This window comes from Nicotiana tabacum, chromosome 23 (genome assembly GCF_000715075.1).
Source record: "Nicotiana tabacum cultivar K326 chromosome 23, ASM71507v2, whole genome shotgun sequence".
NCBI classification, from domain to species: domain Eukaryota; kingdom Viridiplantae; phylum Streptophyta; class Magnoliopsida; order Solanales; family Solanaceae; genus Nicotiana; species Nicotiana tabacum.
Genome location: NC_134102.1, coordinates 74,739,612 through 74,753,432, shown reverse-complemented (window position 1 = coordinate 74,753,432; position 13,821 = coordinate 74,739,612). Strand labels below are relative to the sequence as shown.

Below are 13,821 nucleotides of genomic sequence, written 5' to 3'. Positions count from 1 at the left end.
CTAAGGTCAGCTGTCGTATTTCTTTAGCCATAACATCAAGTTGTACCTGAACAGATGTGTTAGCATCAACTTGGTGAACACCAATTGATCTTCTTCTTTTAGCACTTTCAGAGGGCCACTGATTAACATCTTCAGATAACTCATCAAGAATTGTAACTATCTCCTCTGGAGTCTTCTTCATCAAAGGGCCTCCAACTGTATTGCTCAATGATCTACGCGAAGCCGGTGTCAATCCATCCCAAAAGTCCTAGAGTTACATCCAGAGTTCAATTCCACCATGTTGACACTTTCTAACAATCTCCTTAAACCTCTCCCATGCTTCAAAAATAGTTTCAACCTCTTTCTGGCAAAATTTATAGATTTCTCTTCTAAACTTGCCCGTCTTGGCCGAGGAGAAATATTTATCAAGGAATTTTCTTGACATCTACTCCCATGTTCTAATCAATCCCGTGGGCAAGCTTCGAAGTCACTTCTTTGCATCATCTTTAAGTGAAAAGGGGAATGCCTTTAAGTACACTGCATCTTGTGACACCCCATTGTATTGAAAAGTTTTCATAATCTCCTCAAAGTCCATTAGATGTGTGTTTGGATCTTCGCTCATCTTTTCTCTAAAGACACATCAGTTCTGAATGGTTTGAAGCAACCCTTGCTTCAACTCGAAATTGTTAGCTACAATTGGAGGTGGTCTAACACTTGATAAGCCTTGAATGTATACCGGTCTAGCATAACTTTCCAGTGATCTCCCAGGCATGGGAGCTATATTTCCAAACTGGTCTACAACCAAGGGTTGATTTTGAGCAATTCTCTGACCCTTCTCTTCTTCATAGATAATCCGTGTATCTCTAATAGCTGCTTCCTCAGCATCTCGTGCATCTTTTTCTCGTTGTTGGGCTACCTCCCTTGCAGCCAAATCTACATTATCATCACTGTTTCCAGCCATAAGTTCTTTGGTTGAGGATTGCCCAACCTTTTCTGGTGTCTCGGTGAGATCTCTTTCCTTCCTCAGCTGTCTCAGTTGTTTTTCTATCTCGGGCTCGTATGGTAGCACTTCTTTCGCAGAAGCTCGAGTCATGCATCAATCTAAATCTGTAACCTGCGAACAGTCAACGAAAACTAATCAAAATCAGTAACCTCCCCGACAACGGCGCCAAAAATTGACGAGCGCAAAATACACACTTAAATTATGCTCGCTAATCCAATATAGTATAGTATAATATCGTATCCACAGGGATTGGATTTAAATAGTATTCTCATAGTTTCTAGCTTGATTTCTATCCAAGATGATCAACATTTGAGATTTATAAGATGTCTAACTAAAATTGACTAAGAATCTAAAACTATTGACTAATGACAATCGAAACAAGGACTAAGCAAAGAAGGTTATCAATGGGAGAAGATAGGGTTTTGATAGGATAGGTGCGAGATAATTTTTCGAGATCTAACTCTAGATAATTCACTTCTAGTGTTAAAGTGAGACTCTCGAATTCCCTCAATTATTAGTTCAAACGTTCAGCAAAAACTCCCCTCTCGATTAAGTCTTAACCTCACTAGATGAACCAATTTAAGCACGTGAAGATATACAAGAATGCGTAATGGATTGTTCTTTAGGAAAACCTCTTTAAGAATGCGTACCCAACCCTAGTGTGTAAACCTTATGGGTAATTAATTATTGTTTGTTTATGTTGGGTAATTAAGCCTTGTTCATGTATTATTTCTAGAATTAATGGTTGCAAACATTGTTTTTACCTATTTGACTTGGTTCTTACTTGAGAAAGAGGGACCTAGTCTAGGAAAACTTAGCTAACAAGAAATTCGGCTAGTTAAGGTTTTGGCTAGACTAATTAAAGGGTTAGAACTAGATATAGGGAAAACTCGACTTGAGCTCATATCAACCGTTTGAATTGATACCCATTTGGACTTGAGAAAGTCAATTTGGGCATAATCACTCTATAACCGAGAGGTATTGAGTGGGTAATTGAGAGTTGAGAGTTATAATATACCCCGGTCACTAAAACAAGCATTAACATGATTTACCCATTAGGTTAGCACCTAGGCAAAGGTTACATCCCTAGGCTTTTTCCCATTTGATAAAGACATCAAAAACAATTCTCGCTTGCTAGTTTCTTCTAATTATTTTACATTTGTAGTGTTAATTTTGGACTTAGAAAAAAAGAACTCTTTGTTGGAAGTGCAATTGAGCTATTTCATGTACTCTCATCAAGTGTTTACTCTAACACCCCTTGTAAACTCCCTGTGGAAATCGACCCCGATTCTTGTTGGGTACTATTCTTCCAATGACTATTTCCATTCACTATTGAGTGCGGATTGGACGTGGGTCATGGCCTTCCCCGGATGATATAATATGGTGATATCATAGTCTTTAAGCAACTCTAACCATCTCTGCTGCCGCAAATTAAGGTCCTTCTACTTGAACAGATGCGGGAGACTCCGGTGGTCTGTGTAGACCTCACATGGAATGCCGTATAGATAGTGCCTCCAAATCTTCAACGCGTGAATAATGGATGCAAGCTCTAAATCATACACATGGTAATTCTTCTCATGAACCTTCAACTGTCGAGACGCGTAGGCAATCACCCTATTGATTTACATCAACACCGCGAAGTCCAAAACGCGATGCATCACAGTACACGGTGTAAGATCACGAACCTATAGGCAACACAAACACTAGGGTTGTGTCAATACAGTCTTGAGCTTCTGAAAGATCTTCTAACACTCCTCATACCACCTGAATGGGGCACCTTTCTGGGTCAATCTTGTCAAAGGTGCAGTAATTGATGAGAAACCTTCCACAAAATAGCGATAATATCCTGCCAAATCAAGGAAACTTCGGATCTCAGTAGTGAAAGACGGTCTGGGCCAACCCTGAACTGCCTCAATCTTCTTCGGATCCACCTTGATCCCCTCCCTAGACACCACATGCCCCCAAAACGCCAAAGAATCAAGCCAAAACTCTCACTTGGAGAATTTAGCATATAGCTTATGCTCCATCAAAGTTTGGAGTATGATCCTCAGATGCTGCTCATGATCCTCCTAGATGCGTGAGTACACCAATATATCATCAATGAATACTATGAAGAAAGAATGAAGGTATGGCTGGAACACGCTGTTCATCAAGTGCATAAAGGCTACTGGGGCATTGGTCAGCCCAAAAGACATCACCAAAACCTTGTAGTGACCATAGCAGGTCCTGAAAGTCGTCTTCGGAATATCTAAATCCTGAATCTTCAACTGATAATACCCAGACCTCAAATCAATCTTCAAGAACACTCTAGCTCTTTGAAGTTGATCAAATAAGTCATCAATGCACGGTAGTTGGTACCTGTTCTTAATAGTAACCTTGTTCAGCTGCATTTAGTCAATACACATCCTCATGGTACTATTCTTCTTCTTCACAAATAGAACTGATGCACCCCAAGGCGGCACATCAGGCTTGATGAAGCCCTTATCAAGTAGTTCCTACAAGTGCTGCTCAACTTAATAGGTGCCATGCGATACAGTGAAATAGATATGGGCTGAGTGCCAAGTACCAAGTCAATACCAAATTCAATGTCCCTGTTGGGTGGCATGCCCGATAGGTCTGCTAGAAATACATCTAGGAAGTCTCTCACTACTGGAACTAACTTAATTGAAGGGGTATCAGCACTAACATCCCTCACGAAGGCCAACTATGACAAACATGCCTTCTCAATCATCCGTTGGGCCTTCAAATGTGAAATCACTCTATTAGAAACATAATCAGGGGAGCCTCTCCACACTAACCTCGGCACCCCCGACATGCCAATGTCACGGTCTTAGCGTGATAATCAAGGATAGCGTGATATGGAGACAACCAGTCCATTCCTAAAATCACGTCAATATCAACCATGCTAAGCAATAAAATATCAACTCTTATCTTATATCCCCCAATAGTCACCACAGACGATCGATATAAACGATCCACAATAATAAAATCACCCACTTGTGTAGATACATGTACAAGCATAGCTAAAGAATCACGAGTTATATCCAAATTACGAGCAAAGTATGATGACACATATGAATAAGTGGAACCAGGGTCAAATAATATTGAAGCATCCCTATGGCATACTGAAACAATACATGTGATCACAACATTGGAAGCAACTGCCTCTGGTCTGGCAGGAAATGCTTAGAAACAAGCTTGACCACCACCTGTCTAACCTCCCCCTCTAGGGCGACCTCAACCCGCATGGCCTCTATGGTTGAGCGGGTGGTGTAGCAGCTAGTGCAGAAGTCATAGACTGGCCTCCCTGCTACACTGGACCTCTGTAATAACAAGGACAATACTTCCTCACATTCCCCAACTCTCCACAATCATAACAACCTCAAGCCGGATATGATTGTGGGGTCTGAATTGGTCCTCGAGAAATAGAATAACCATTGGAAGAACTCGGTACTGACAAACCCTAAACTGATAGAGCACGGTATGAGCTCTGAACTGGGAGTGCACTGAAAGATAACTGAATTGGGTGAGTACTATATGAACCTTGGCTAGCTGATGCACCATGATGAACTTTAACGAGCCATCGGAGCAAACCTGAAAGGATGACCTCTACTCTTAAGTGACTGACCTCCAGATGAGGTACAACTGAACTCAGCTAAACCACAAGGCCTCTTTCCCTCTCGCTCAAACATGCGAGCCTTCTCCAAGCGCCTAGAAATCTCGACCACTTGGTCAAACCTAGAATCTGTCTTGGCCTCTAGATCCATACTGTAACGTAGACCATAGTTGAGGCCATCAATAAACCTCCTGATCCTCTATCTCTCTCTCAGTGGGGCCCAACCATATAGCATGATGGGCCAAATACGTGAATCTCATCTCGTACTGAGTCACACTCATATCCCCTGGTGTAGCTGCTCAAAATCTTTACGCATCTCCTCTCTGCGAGTTTATGGAACAAACTTCTCTAAGAAGAGAACTGAGAACTCATGACATGTAAGTGGCGCAGTGCCAACTGGCCTACTCAACTCATATATTTGCCACCATCTGTAGGCTACCCCTGTCAGCTGAAAAGTGGTGAATGTAACTCCACTAGTCTCTAAAATACCCGTTGTGTGAAGAATCCGCTGACACCAGTCTAGAAAAGTCATGAGCATCCTCTAACTTCCCTCCGCTGAACTCTGGTGGTTTAAGCCTCCCAAACCGCTCCAGCCTCTTCTGCTCCTCATTAGTCAAATATGGACCAACCTTAGCCGAGCAATAGCAACCGGCCGAGCTGGTAACACCCTCGATGTTTGAAGACCTTGAGTTATTTGTTCTATGAGATAACTGGTGTAACTGCAATCGAAACCGCCTGAGCCATGCTCGTGCACACAGTCAAACTCTAGGCCAAGGACTCCTGAAGGCCAGGAATAACAATGGGCACTGCTGGTGCCTGAGCTGGTCCCACCGACTTAACTGTAATTGGAACCTACTCCTCAACTGGAGCAACTGGTTGCTCCACAGGTGCTGCTCTGGCTGTAGTACGAGCCCCACCTCAGCCTCTACCGCGGACCCGGCATCTCGCGGCCCTAACTATTGGCCGCCTGCCTGATCCAGCTGCATGAGTCCTTACCATCTGTGAGAGAATAGAAGAGTCAAGGTTCAAACTTCGGAAATAACAAATTCGCATGACAAGAATGCAAGAAGGTGAAGTTTCCTAATAGTTTGGTAGCCTCTCACAGATAAGTACAGACGTCTCCGTACCGATCCGCAAGACTCTACTAAACTTGCTCATGACTCGTGTGACATAAGCAACCTAGTGCTCTAATATCAACTTGTCATGACCCAACTCCTATCGGAGTCGCGACGATGCCTAACACTACTTGTTGGGCAAGCCATCAATCATATAATAATAATAATAATAAATTTGAATGAACATAGTTTGATAACTCAACAACAAAAACATGTCATGAAATAACTTATAATGTAACAACAACACAACTACAACCATCCCCAAAATCTGGTGTCAACGAGTACATGAACGCTACTGAATATCAAAATACAAGCCAAATCCTCTGATACAACTGCCTAAATAGTATAATAGTGATAATAGAAATAATGAAAGAGAACTTCAAGGTTTGCGGACGGTATAGCATCTACCCCGTAATCTCCCAAAAGGCTGGTAGCAACAGGACTCTAGAGATCAACTCATCTAGAAGTACTTGCATCTGCACACGAAATGCAGAGTGCAGTATGAGTACAACTGACCCCATGTACTCAATAAGTAACAACACTAATGTTGGGCTGAAAGCAGCGACGAGCTCAAAAATAACAGTTAGATACTAATATCAATAACCATTAACAGTTCAGAATATAAAGGGAACAGTAGAAGCAAGTGGCTCAATGATGTTATGTTCAGCTTGTTCACATTTTAGAAATTTAGACATGCTTTCCATTTATAACAATTAAAGCCCAACAAAGATAAAATATTTTATTTACCAGCTATCATGAGGAAAGTATATCTTTATGCCTATATGTCATATATACATGTCAATTCAACAATATCACAGTGGATCCATCAAGAGTAATCACACTTAGCAATGTATGGGTGCTTGGCATAACTGTCTATCATCAAGCATGTATATAAAATAATGTGTTTGCGCCTACGGCTAGCAGTCAGAATACGGAGGGGCGGATCCTACCCAAGTGCTAATCATAATCATATAGCCCAATAATGAGGTCCGGTGCACATGTCGCCCCAAATCAATAACACTTAGCTCGATATGAGCCTGGCATACGTGTCACCTCAAATCAATACCAAATCGGTCTACTTCTTTCTGTGTTATTCAACTATATTATGTTATATCGGGTTAGTTGGTATGGGACCGGAGTGGTTTCAGAGTGAATTAAGATACTTAGTCTCTTAAGTAGAAACTTAAGTTAGAAAAGTCAACCGGATATTGACCTATGTGTAAACGATCTTGGATTTGAATTCTGATGGTTCTGTTAGCTACGTTAGGTGATTTTGGACTTGCAATTGGGTCCGGAATGTGATTTGGAGGTCTGTGGTAGAATTAGGCTTGAATTGGAAAAAAATAGAAATTTGGCGATTTCGGTCGACAGTGGAAAACATGATATCGGGTCGGAATGGAATTCCGGAAGTTGGATTAGGTTTGTGGTGTCATTTGTGACGTGTGTGAAAAATTTGAGGTCATTCGGACGTGGTTTGGTTGGTTTCGGTATCGGTTGCCGAATTTGGAAATTTAGAAGTTCTTAAGCTTGAATCCGAGGGTAATTTGGTGTTCGGATGTTGTTTTGAGTGATTCGAAGGTTCAACTAAGTTTTTATGTTGATATATGACTTGTTGGTATTGGTTGAGGTCCCGAGGGCCTCGGGGTGATTCTGGGGGGTTAACGGATTGTCGAAGTTGGAATTTGCAGCAGGAGCTACTGCTACTGCTATTTTCGGACCTGCGGAAGAAAGCCTTGCAGGTGCGAGGCCACTGGTGCGAGTGGGTAGTGCGCAGGTGCGGGAAATGCTGGACTAAGAAGGTTGAGCAGGTGCGAGTTGGAGGTCGCATCTGCGAGCCCGCAGGTGCGAAACCTGGGGCGCAGATACGAAAAGGGGAATGATGGGCAGGCTTCGCAGAAACGGAGGAAAACGCGTAGATGTGCCTTCGCAGGTGCAACGATGTTGCCGCAGATGCGGAGCCTGAGCGCGTAAGTGAGTTGCACAGGTGCAGCTCCTTGGACCGCATGTGCGGTCGTGCGGGTGCTAGAAAATGGCCGCAGGTGCGAAAAACCTGGGCAGAAGCCATAAATAGAACCCTTCGCGATTTTGGTGCATTCTTCACCATTTCTATTCGGTTTTTGGAGCTTTTGGGAGAGATTTGAAGAGGGAATCAAGGGGGTTTCGTTGAGGTAAGTCACTTGAGACCTAATACTTGTATATATGGTGATTTTTCGTTGTTTAATCTTGGCAATTAGTGAAAATGAGGGGTTAGGGCTTGGAATTTTTGGAGAGTAATTTAAGGATTTGAAGAACCAAACGATGTCGGATTTTGATGAATTTTGTATGGTTAGACTTGTGAGTGAATGAGCTTTCTAGTTTTGTAAATTTTTTTGGATTTCGAGACGTGGGCCCGGGGGCCGGGTTTGAGCCAATTTCGGGTTTTGGTCTAATTTTGAAGCTTTTCTTGTGGAATTCATTCCATTAGCATATATTGATGGTATTGTACTGATTGTGAATAGATTTAGAGAATTTGAAGGCCGAGTCCAGAGGCAAGAGCATTGCGGGGTAGAGAATTGATCGGTTTGAGGTAAGTAACGATTGTAAATCTAGTCCTGAGGGTATGAAACCCCGGATTTTGTATCATTCTACTATTTTTAGTGACGCACATGCTAGGTGACGGGCGTGTGGGCGTGCACTGTTGGGGATTTGTGACTTGGTCCGTCCCGTAGCAACTGTAAAGTTGCATACTTTGTTGAAACCATATAATACTTATATGTTTCAGAAAGAATTTCTGTAAATTGGGTTGAATGCCATGTTTGGGCCTTGCGCCAATGCTATTTGGACCCTTAGGGGCTGTTTCTTACCATCCTCTCATTGTTATCGATTGAAAATCTATACTCAGTCATGTTTATACTTGTTTACCGCATAACTCAGTTTTATGACTCTATTTTGATGCATATAAATGTTTTGGGCTAAATGCCCTGTTTTACTGAAATGCCCGAGTGGCTTGAGAGGTTTATGACTGAGTGAGGCCGAGGTCCTGATTTGTGAAGATGAATAAGGATCGGGGCTACCCGCCTGCAGTATACTTTATTATTATGGTACGTGAGTTGTCTATGCAGATTATAGCGCTTGGGCTGAAGGAGCCCCTCCGGAGTCTGTACACACCCCCAGTGAGCGCAGGTACCTACTGAATGCGAGTGTCGAGTGATGAGTGACTGGGAGGCATGAGTGATTGTGAGGTATGCCCTAGTGGCAAGAGTAATTGTGAGGTATGCTCGAGTGGCACGAGTGACTGTGAGGTTTACCCGAGGGGCTGTATATGAGTGATGTTTTGCCCGATGGGCTGTTTATGATTTCATCATTTTTGCTCACCTTTGCATTGATCCTTTGTTAGAAAAACTGTTGGAAAAATATCTTTAAATGATTTTTACTGGAACCGAGTTTAAACGAGATGATTTGATTCAAACACTGATTTTTAAAGCTTGTTGTACTTTACTGAGATTTCATGATATGAACGTTATATGCTTTATTGCTCGTCACTACTGCTCAGTCTTTATTTATTGTTGTTACTTACTGAGTTGGCGTACTCACGTTACTCCCTGCACCTTGTGTGCAGATTCAGGTGTAGCTGGACACTGTAGCGGTTATTGAGTGTTCTGGTTGCAGATTTTTCTTGGAGATAGCAAGGTAGTTGTTTGGCGATCGCAGCCCCTGCTCTTCTCCCTCTTATATTCCTCTAATTGTATTTAGCTATTTTTCAGGCTGAGTTAGCCTTGATATTGTTAGACGGATTGTAGTAGATGATCATGACTAGTGACACCACGATGTCGGGCTTTTCTTTTCCGCACTTCTGTTTTCTTTGATTTGAACTCCTTAAATGAAGGTTTTATGTTAAATAGTATTGAAATTATCTTTGAAATGCAAATATCGGTTTGTTTGGAAGTGAGTCGGCTTGCCTAGTTCCACGATAGGCACCATCACGGCAGATTAGGTTTTTGGGTCATGACAAAAATACTCTTTATCTCCCGGTTGGATACTTCCACTTGACCGCTAGCTTGTGGATGATAGGGAGTCGTGACTTTATAAGTAACACCATACTTGCTAAGTAAAGTGTCGAAAGCCTTGTTGCAAAAATGTGACCCCTTATCGCTTATAATAGCTCGCGGAGTACCAAACATTGTGAAAATATTCTTCTTCAAGAATGCCACCACACTTCTCGCTTCATTGTTGGGTAGAGCAACAGCCTCCACCCATTTGGACACATAATCCACCGCGACCAAGATATAGGTGTTTCCACAAGAACTCAGTTTCACACAACTCATCATTAAATTGTTGGGCATTAGACGCATCAACCTTTGCACTAAAATCTGCATCCAAGTTGTGCAAAGCCAAGCCAAACTTGTAAATTTCTTGTGCAAGATCAACTCTCTCCTTCGACCAGTCATTCACCAACTTTGTTAGAAGATAACGTCGTTCCTCATATTCCCTTAATGTAGAATATTTAGCCGAATACCAACCCTTACTGCCATATTCAAATTCAGATCTCTCAGAGTTCAGGTCATGACAAGCCAAAAAGAAGGGCCATAAAAGTTTTCTATCAACCAAGCGTCTTCATCAATAACCTTACCTCCGAATATTTCATCCCCAGATGTCATGTTGAGAGAGCTATGAACACACTAAGAAAAATTAAATTTTTATGAAAATAAAAATATTTACAAAAAGAAAACAAATAAACAAAACCTATAAAAATAAAAGTAAAAGTCTAATCTAGAAAAATAACTAAATAGAAAAATTAAAAACTTGAACAGAAATCAATAAAAAGCATAACTTAGATAAACAATCAATAACTAAGTCCCCGGCAACGGCGCCAAAAACTTGTTGGTTACCCAAGTACACGCAAGTATACGTAGCCGTCAAGTAATAAAGTAACTCGAAAGTCGAATGTCGAACCCACAGAGACTTAGATTAACCGTTAACTAAGCAAACTAAAATCAACTTACTGTCCAAGATGATCAAAAGTTTAACTTTTGTATTAGAACTACTATTGCGAAATTTAAACACGTAACCAAGGGAGATATAGATTCCAGGGTTGTGGTCGGTTTATCAATCCTATTGAGTTTGTAATTACACTTGTTAATCCAAATTATCTATGATTACTAGTTGACCGGATTATTTTTATAAATAGCATGTTCCCACAATACTATCCGTCTATCCATAATATATCAACCCTATATTCCTATGGTCTTGAATCTATCATGAACGAATATAATACAGTATTCAACTAAGTAAGACAGTTAGGTATATTCCTATCCTAACCGCGAAATCTTTCCCCGAGCCACGGGTTCAGAAACAAGCCCTCTCTCTAATTCTACTTTAATCTAAACACGGCTTTCCCAAGCATAGCATAGATAGTAAATAGAACTCAACTGTTGGCCAAACAATTAAGAAATTATGCATAGAATTAGAGAAACAACCAAAGATGATAACTCGAGTTAACGGTAATATAATTAATAAACATCAATATTCATGACAACCACAATCCTAGAACGTGAAGTTTAGCTCCATATAGACATGGTATCAAAACAACAAATCATCAAGAAAAAGTAAAGATTACTAAGTTTGATGGAAAAAAGATGGAATCTGATGAATTCCGGCCTCCACGGCGGCTCCGTGCTCTCCCTTCGTCTAAAGTCTCAAAATCCCCCTTTAAAAATGTTGTTTAATAACTATTTATATGTGTAGGGAAAAGATCTAGACAAAATAACCAAATTCTAAACAAAAAGGAGACAAAATAACTTCAGGTCGCCATGCGAAACGCACGACTCACCTCGTGTCTGTCCACGCCTCGCGAGCTTAAACGCGCGGAATTGCTCTCGCGTCGCCTGTTGCTGTTTCGTTTTCAATTTTGATGCCAAACTTTTGCCTAACTTTCTCGTTTCGTTTTTTTCTTTTCAACTCTTAGTTCTCTTTTTTTATTTTAATTATCACCCCATCATTATGTCTTCAATCATCAAATTATGACATCATAATATTTCCCATCATCAAATAATCACGAGTCATTCTTGTAGTGCATAAAATACACATAAAACCTCTACTTCGCTCCCAATTTCGTCTTCAACGAACCTACACATAAAATAAACTCAATTAAGCACAAATATAGTATAGTTTAGCATTAAAGCCCCAAAATGTAAGTTAAGTAATGCACTAAAAATATGGAATTATAGCCAAACATTACTACCCCGCACTTAAACGTTGCTCGTCCTCGAGCAATCAAACTACACTTTATATAGATACGACCTTTTTAAACAATTCTCCTAACTCATCACACCAAGAATCTTCAAAATAGACTAAGCACAAGAGCGTAACATCTTCACCTCAAGATTTGGCTCACAAGTACCATGCATTATTCACAACTCACTCACTTACTCTAACATAGAGGTCAATTATATTACCTTTCCTTCATGAATCAATTTCCCTCACACAACAAAAGAGATTAGTTCCACACACAATAAAATTTAAGAAAAATTAGAAACTCAAGATGGAAAGAATTCACTCACTCTCACAAAAGAAGTCACATGCATGCAATTGGCACCATAGGCTTGCCCTTAATGTAAATCTCTACTAATGTAGGCTCACTCAGTCTAAAATCAATTAGTACTTTTTTATGGTTGTAATGTGGGCTAAGGGACGGAAAGGATATATTTAGGAATAGTGGCTAACCCTCCTAAGCACTTTAATACATAATATAATCAACTGTAAGCACAAATTCTTCAATCGCAATTTTAATTTTACAACTAAAATCATCCCTAACAATGTTTCCTCTTTCTTTAAGCACTACTTTAATTTATACTACACTAGCAAGAACAAGATGTCAATTTATTCATCTAAATTGTTTTTTTCTTTTTTTATTTTGCAATTTCCACTAGTGGTGTATTCTTTTACAAAACAAGTACACCTTTCTTCCTTTCACTGGTTCTACTCAAAAGCCACCCCACACTTAGTCTCTTCTTACTCCTTTTAGCACTCATCTCACAACTAAAGTGCTTTAAGAGGTAAAAGGATCAAAACAATGTCAATTTAAGAACAAAAGGATGGGTGCCAAATAAAAGTCTATAGGCTCAAAATGGTTAACTAGGGATAAATCTTATTTATGGTAAGAAATAAGCTCAAAAAGATCAAAGAAAGCCTAAAATCATTTTTCAAACCGAGCATCACCTCAAATTTCGCTTCAACTCGTATGCCGGGCAAGTTTTAGACACAAGTACAATACATAGACTACACATTACTACCCGTTTCAAACTACATCCCATGAAAAAGAATTGAGGCACAAAGAAAAACCACAGGGGATTATTACTACCTACAGAAAGATAAAGACATATTTTTTGAATTTTTGTTTAGAGTGTAATCCCTCAAGAAAACTATCTAGGAGATCTATCGTCGGGAAAAGTCCAATTTTTCTACCTTTTTCGATTTTTTTTCTTTTTAAAAAAAATTAAATTAAGCTACTAAAATACTACACCACTACGAAAACAAAAATAAGAAGTTAATATTTTTTCTAACATACTACTACTAATTATCTAGAGGAATTCTCCCACCTCACACTTAAAGGAGTGCAGTGTCCCCAATACACAAATAAAGAAAAATAATAATGAGGGTGGACAAGAAACTCCCTAAAAGACCAAAGGCCAAAGCAATAGCGGCTTACGGAGTACTCAGACTTCCCCCCAGGCATGATCCTTTGTGTGGGCACCCCATACTTAGTTCTCACCATTTAGCTCGCCTTTGCACTCTTCCAATGGCTCTGCTTCCTATACTTATAACCTACAAAACAAAAACAGACACTACAACAATAATAAGATAAAAATAAAAATAAAAGAAAGCAGTAAAGCTGGGTTGACTCCCAACAAGCGTCTGATTTAACGTCGCGGCACGACTTGAACCACTTTTTGTCTCCAACTCGAACTTATGAATTGAGCCCCCAATAGGGCATCTAGTATGTGGCTATGCTCCTTCGGTGGGGCTACAAAGAAAACTAGGCCAAGCATTAAATTTTTCACTCTACACTTCTTGGCCTTTAGATGAGGAATATAATTTTTACTTTTTGGCACAACGAAATCAAGAATGTA

General features: G+C 40.3%; 1 non-coding gene across 1 annotated transcript; it reads left to right on the top strand.

Annotated features, from left to right (window-relative positions):
* Nucleotides 1–269: 269 nt before the first annotated feature.
* On the top strand, nt 270–376 carry LOC142177729 (small nucleolar RNA R71). Its single transcript, XR_012706288.1, has one exon. It is a non-coding gene; the product is annotated as a small nucleolar RNA R71 (small nucleolar RNA).
* The last annotated feature ends 13,445 nt before the right edge of the window (nt 377–13,821 follow it).